Genomic DNA, 6,861 nt, shown 5'->3' with positions numbered 1-6,861 from the left:
GGGTAGGGGAGCAGAGGTGGGGGGAGGGGTATAGGAAACTTTCGGAATAGCATTTGAAATGTAAACAAAGAAAATAATAATAAAAAAAAACAAAAAAAAATAAGGTAGTTTAAGCAAACATGGTAGAATAATATCTGTGTTTTAAACCTAGGTGTTTAAAAATACACCTAGTGATTTTATTACCCAATCACTACCAAGGTTTTTGGATGATACAGGTTTTAATCCCATCTCAACACATGTCAGAGGGGATGGGGCATGTTATTAATCTTGAATGGTTCAGCTCTGAGTCACATTTAGACTTTTGCACTTGATTGAAGACAGGTTAACCAACTCAAAAAATTCAAGCTTGGATTTGAAGCCAACCTTCCCTTCAGTCAGTTAAAATCAGGCTCTTATCATATCTTTGGAGCTATTTTCACCGAATTCCATTTTAATTCTGGATGTCTTTTCAACAGAGACTCAATTTTTAATGAATGAATTAATTAATCAATTAATTAAAATTTTACACTCCATAATTTATACCCCCCTCTACCCTCCATCTGTTCCATATCCCATACCTCCTCTCTACCCTGCTGTCTCCACGTGGATGTCCCCATCCCCGACCCCTTCAGACTTCTAAACCCCCTGGGGCCTCCAGTCTCTTGAGGGTTAGGTGCATCATCTCAGAATGAACAGAGACCCGGCAGTCCTCTACTGTATGTGTGTTAGGGGCCTCATATCAACTGGTATATATTGCAGGATATTCACTGTCCAATCACATTAGGGCAGTGGGAGGCCTGTGATTGGTCAAGAAAAGGAAGGCAGAGATAGGAGTTGGGGAGACAGAGAGATGTCTCAAGAGGAGAGGGAGGAGAAGCCAACATGGAGGCAGACAGACAGGAAGAAAATCTTAATCCCACGTGGTTTTAAACAGTCATAAGTAGCTAAGATTTTCACAAGGTTAGAATAATTGGGGTAAAGCTTGTATCATTATTAACTGGCTCTGAAATTATTGTGTTGGCATCTTGTAAACTGTGATCTTATTGTTATATAAATGTGATTGGGTAACTAAGCTTTAAGAGTCATGTTTCTACCAGGTAACTAGGTTTTGAGATGGCTGATAGTGGGGCGTTGTGGGGCATTGCATGGAAGTGAGAGAAACTGGGGGAAGGTAGGAGAGTTGAGAGGAGCCCAGTCCGAGAGATGGCCTCAGGGGCCACAGAGTTGGCAGGTTGATCGACTGGGGAGGTGAGATCACCTGGCATGGGGGTTAGCGCCAGAGAGTTGGTGGCAGCAGCAGGAACGTGGGAACCTGGCCTGGTTCAGCTGAGCGTTGGTGGGTTCATTTTTTAATATTTCCCATATCAGGTGTATGCTGCCTGTGTGGTGGTCCAGATTAATTGAAACTGCTGGTCCTCCCACAGGATCACCCTTTTCCTCAGCTTCTTTCAGCCTTCCCTAATTCAACCACCGGGGTCAGCTGCTTCTGTCCATTGGTTGGGTACAATTATCCGCATCTGACTCTTTCAGCTGCTTGTTGGGTCTTTGGGAGTACTGTCATGCTAGGTCCCTTTTTGTGAGTGCTCCATAGCCTCAGTAATAGTGTCAGGTCTTGGGACCTCCCCTTGAGCTGGATCCTACTTGTGCCTGTCACTGGAATTTCCTTTCCTCAGGCTCCTCTCCATTTCCATTGAAGGCAAATGGATGGAACTAGAAAATGTTATCCTGAGTGAGGTAACTCAAACCCAAAAGGACACACATGGTATTTACTCACTAATAAGTGAATGTTAGCCAAAAACAAAAACAAAAACAAAAACAAAAACAAAAACAAAAACAAAAAACAACCAACCAAAAAAGCCCCAGGATACTCAAAATACAGTCCACAGAACTCAAAAAGGTCAACAAGCTGAAGTGCTCAAGTGAGGATGCCTCAGTCCCACTTGGGAGAAGAAGGCAATCACAATCGAGGAGGGAGGGAGGGACCTGGGAGGGAAAGTGGACAGGAGGGAGTAGGGGAGAGAGGAGAACCTGATTTGGTATTGAGTGAGGGAAAAGGACTGAAGCCCGAGGGCCAGCAGAAAAAAAAAATGGAAACAGGCAACCTCAGGAGGTAGGAGGTTGGGGGACCCTCCAGAGTGCATCAGAGACCTCGGGGGAGAGAGACTCTCAGGACTCAGACGAAGGGACCTTAGATGAAATGCCTGACAGTAGGGAGAGGGAACTTACAGAAACCACCTCCAGCAGGAAGACTGCATCAAATGAGGGAGAGGGAGGACATCCCACAGTCACAACTCTGACCCATAAGTGTCCCTGTCTGGAAGAATTACAGAGATGGAAATCAACAGAGACACTTATTGCCATTAGTTCTGAGACACCTGCTCTTAGGTGTCCCCACAATGCCACACCTCCACTCTGGGGTAACTGGTAAATTCTGAAGCACGGTCCCTTGGTATAAACTGGAATCCATTTCTACTTATGAAGATCCCTCATGACCTTTCCTCTGGAGCCACCTCTCACCTTAGCAGCCTATCATGGGTATCCCTGTTACCTGAGACACAGGTTTAGAGCAAAGTCTCAGACAAGTGTGAGGAAGGGGAGGTAGAATGTGTTTCTAATACTCTAAGGAGGTGCAAGGTCTTCACAACTCAGTGAGGTGACTCTTGTGGGAGTTGGCAAGCTTTCTATTAAAAAAAAAAAAATCTCTACTAAATTCCACTCCAGACAATCCCTAAATGAATATATATGTCTATTGTTCAAATAAAAACTTGTGAATAAATTTACATAACCACATAATTTACGAGTGTCAAAAAGTAGCAGTCATTTAAATGTATATTTCAAGTGATGAATTTCAAGGGATAAATTAATACATAAAACATTTCATGACCTAGGGGCATAGTTTGGCTATTGACCACCTGCCTGCATGTTTGGGGTCTCAGGTTCAGGTTCCAGTACTACCAAAAAAAAAAATGGGAGTTTGGCTGAATGTAGGGGTGAAAGGGATTGCTTTGGGGGATTGGTGATTGGAAAAATGCTTTGCAAATTCAATCAAATTTTAAAATATAAAATAGGGTATATCTATAGTATGCCATAATATAAAGTTCAAAGTAAGAAGCCTAACTATGTCATTATAATAGAGAAACAACTATAAAAAGGCTTTCCTTTGCCTGCCTCTGTTTCCCAGACACTATAGTCGAGTTATTAAATACAAGTCAAGCCCAGAATGTAATCCTCATTACATTTCTGTCATTATAGTTTGTTTATATCACATAATCAATAAACATCAAATTTGTTATGCATCATTTATTAAATATGCAGTTAACTCAAATGCTGGGTACTGCCAGGCAGTGCTGGTGCATGACTTTAATCCCAGCACTTGGGAGGTAGAGGCAGGTGGATTTCTGAGTTCCAGAACAGCCAGGGCTGCACAGAGAAACCCTGTCTCAAAAAACATAAACAAAAACAAACAAAACAAAAAACAAAAAACAAACAACAACAACAAAAAAATACATGGTACTGGGGGCCAAGGAAGAAATAATTTATTCTTTATTCCTAAAGGACTCTACCATTGTTTACCACTGAACAATGTCCTATTCTATCATCTTCCCTCTTCTTCCTCCCTCTCCATCCCTTCTATGTGTGAGTGTGAGTGTTTATGTACATGTACACACACACACATACACATGAACATTTGTATGTGTTTGTGTGCCTAGAACTATCCAATGTAATATCTAGACATTTACATGGAATACTAATGTTTTGTTGGGTTATTTTTGGTCCTTTCAAAAGAGAGAATAGGTATCTGCAAGGTAGAATAAGAGCCAGGGTTTCTGACATTTAGATCATGTATGAGAGTGTAATGTCCAAATGTGTAAAGCAATACTCACGCAATGCTGGCATATGTGAAGCCTCCAAATACAGGCTGGTTAAACCTGATAGACCACCTTTCTTAGCTTCCCTTGATGTCCGCTGTCAAAATGAATTGAGGATATTATTTAAGTCCCTAAAATGTTTATATTTACTCAAAACTGATCAGAATCACCAAGTATGGAATTAAGGAAATGTGCACATCTGCTTTCTTCATATGTACTGGATTGTCTCCATGAAGGCACCAAGGAATGACTGATTCAGTGTGAACAGATCCTCTGTTCTATCCTGTTCTATAAATCTGCCAATTGTCCCTTCTGGGTGTGATGTGGAACTATGTAAATTGTGGAAGGAGGAAGCCTTGTATTGCCACTGTGTTTTGAAAATGTACTTACCACAATTGGATAGATACTGTGAGTTCTGTAGTGAAATTAATCCTTGATTTTAAGGCTTTAATTTTCTAGTTTTCCAGTGGTAATCTTATCTTGCTGCAATTCACGAGGAAAGCTTGATCTGTTTGTGGTATACATTTTTGTGGGGTTTTGTATTTTTGTGCTTTTTGAAAGAGAATGGGAAGCAAAGAAGTAAGAATTGTGTTTTGGAATTTTAGTCACCCATTACCAGCAGAAAGAAGTTTTTAAAAAAAAAATAATAATAATAAATTACAAAGAAATTTGTATATTTAAAAACAAGTCTTTGATATACAAATAAATGTACCACTTATTAAATACTTAATTGATTTTATATGCTAATGAGATACTTCGTCTCATTAGGAAGGGATATTAACCTTTTCTATTTTTCTACACTTTCTATAGAAAAATGAGGATGACTCACTTGGATCCTGGGAACACTGTGGTGATCCTTCTTTCTACAAACCTAGCTCTGTGCTTATTTTACATAGTGAGCCCTGAGTTGCAATCACATAATCTCTCTCTCTCTCTCTCTCTCTCTCTCTCTCTCTCTCTCTCTCTCTCTCTCTCTCCTTATTCTACAGTCATTTAGGAACAAAGCTGAGGTTTTATTTGTTATAATCGCAAGAGAGAGCTAGCGTGGCAGGTGATGAATAGAACTGGGCTTTCACAGTAAGAGAGAACTGTCAAATGTCAGCCATCGTGATTGACAGCCTCGAGCCTGAATTGTGATTTCAATTTCAGCCTTTCATATTCTTTTTTTTTTCCTGTTGAATTTTTTATTCACTTCTCTGTTACAATCAGATGCTCATCTTTGGTGTTTCACAAAGATTTTAGGAAACACATATAAAGTGAACTATATAATCCTCTGCCAAAAACTAAAGAAAAAGTCTAAAACTGGGAACAAGGAAGACAAAACCATGAACGCTTTGACGTCTGACACGAATTTCTCCTGGTTCAGTTCTCTGAGCAGCAGCACGCTCCTGGAAACGTGCAGAGGCAACTTCTGTGTCTGGGAAAGGGTACACTTTCCTCTTCCTGACGGGTCTTCTCCACACAACAGATGTTTCCTTTACTAAATAGACATAAATCTACCAAATTCAGTTTTTGGAATTATGGAAGGTTCCATACGAGTGGTGTGTGTCTACATTTCTACCCCCAAGATTATTTCCAATCTCTTTGTTTTCTAAAATGTATTCAATTGTTCTGAGACTGCAAAATAGATGACATACAACCCTCTGAAATAATATGTTTTGAACTGTTATCACTATATATGCCTGCTTTCAAGGATCCTCCCAGAACATTTTTCTAGGTACAAACATTAAACAGCTATATGTTACCAGAAGGACAAGAAATTTTTGTAAGAAATAATATGTAAACAAAGACTTACAAAGGACATATTCAGAGTCTTAAAGATCTTCTGATCTTAAGCCCACAACAGAAGACCAAAGGAGCCAGGTTCTGATCAGTGAAGCAGCAACAGAGTAGATGCACTTGTCAGCAAAAGCAATCTAATGCAAGCAGGCAGAAGCCACCATGAGATTCTGTCCACACTTTGGGTAGATCTTTCCCCCTCAAGTTGGTCATGACAATCACTCAAAGATATTCAGCAGCTTGCTTTAACTCATTCAGTTAAGTTGACAAATGACGGTCCATCACATTTATGATCTCTTACTTGAAATGATTTTTAGTTGGAATAAAACTATATTAAAATATTTCTCTAATTACTGACAGCTAGAGATCTGATATTTATCATTTACTTTCTTAATTAACCAATTATTATGTTACTGAAATTTGTTGAAATTTTGATATACTAAGACAGTTCCATTATTCTTCAGAAAAGTTCAAATTTCTCACCTCAGTATCTTTGCTCATTTTGACCCAATTACTAAGTATCCTTTCTTTATTAACTCCTGATATATTTATCCTGTTTTTCAATAATGACTTCATTTTATCTATTGTATGAAGAATTCTTCACATCCTGGTCATTCAACAAAAATATCTAGAGTTTTCCCCTTATGTCAGCTCCCATGTTAGCTGTGAGAAACAGCAATTTGAGAGACCAGCAACATGGTTCACTGGGTACCTTCTTACAAGCCTGTTGACTTCCCTTCAATTTCTAGAATGTACAGGATACCCTCCACACACACTGAGTGAAGCACAGTTATATGTATGCATACACATACATGTACACAGGCACATAATTCATAAATCACTTTTAAATTAATGAAAAGAATTTTTAAAAATACAAGTTCAAACAAGAATAAACCATTCTGAATAAATTTTCCTGTAGCAACCATTCTCTAACTGTATTAAATATTTATCTCATATGTAATGACAGCTAATTGCATATCAGCATGTGATAAATAATATATAACAATTTTAATATGCATGTATGCAAATATAGAATATAAATATAAAAATATGATATATTTTAGAAGTAACTGAATGTAGACTTGGTTTACTTTTTATCCTTGCTGTCTTAGTCAGGGTTTCTATTCCTGCACAAACATCATGACCAAGAAGCAAGTTGGGGAGGAAAGGGTTTATTCAGCTTACATTTCTGTTCTGCAGTTGATCACCAAAAGATGCAGGACTGGAACTCAAG

This window comes from Mus pahari, chromosome 1 (assembly GCF_900095145.1).
Source record: "Mus pahari chromosome 1, PAHARI_EIJ_v1.1, whole genome shotgun sequence".
Taxonomy (NCBI): Eukaryota; Metazoa; Chordata; class Mammalia; order Rodentia; family Muridae; genus Mus; species Mus pahari.
The sequence above is the reverse complement of the archived record's forward strand: the minus strand, read 5'-3'. Positions refer to the sequence as shown.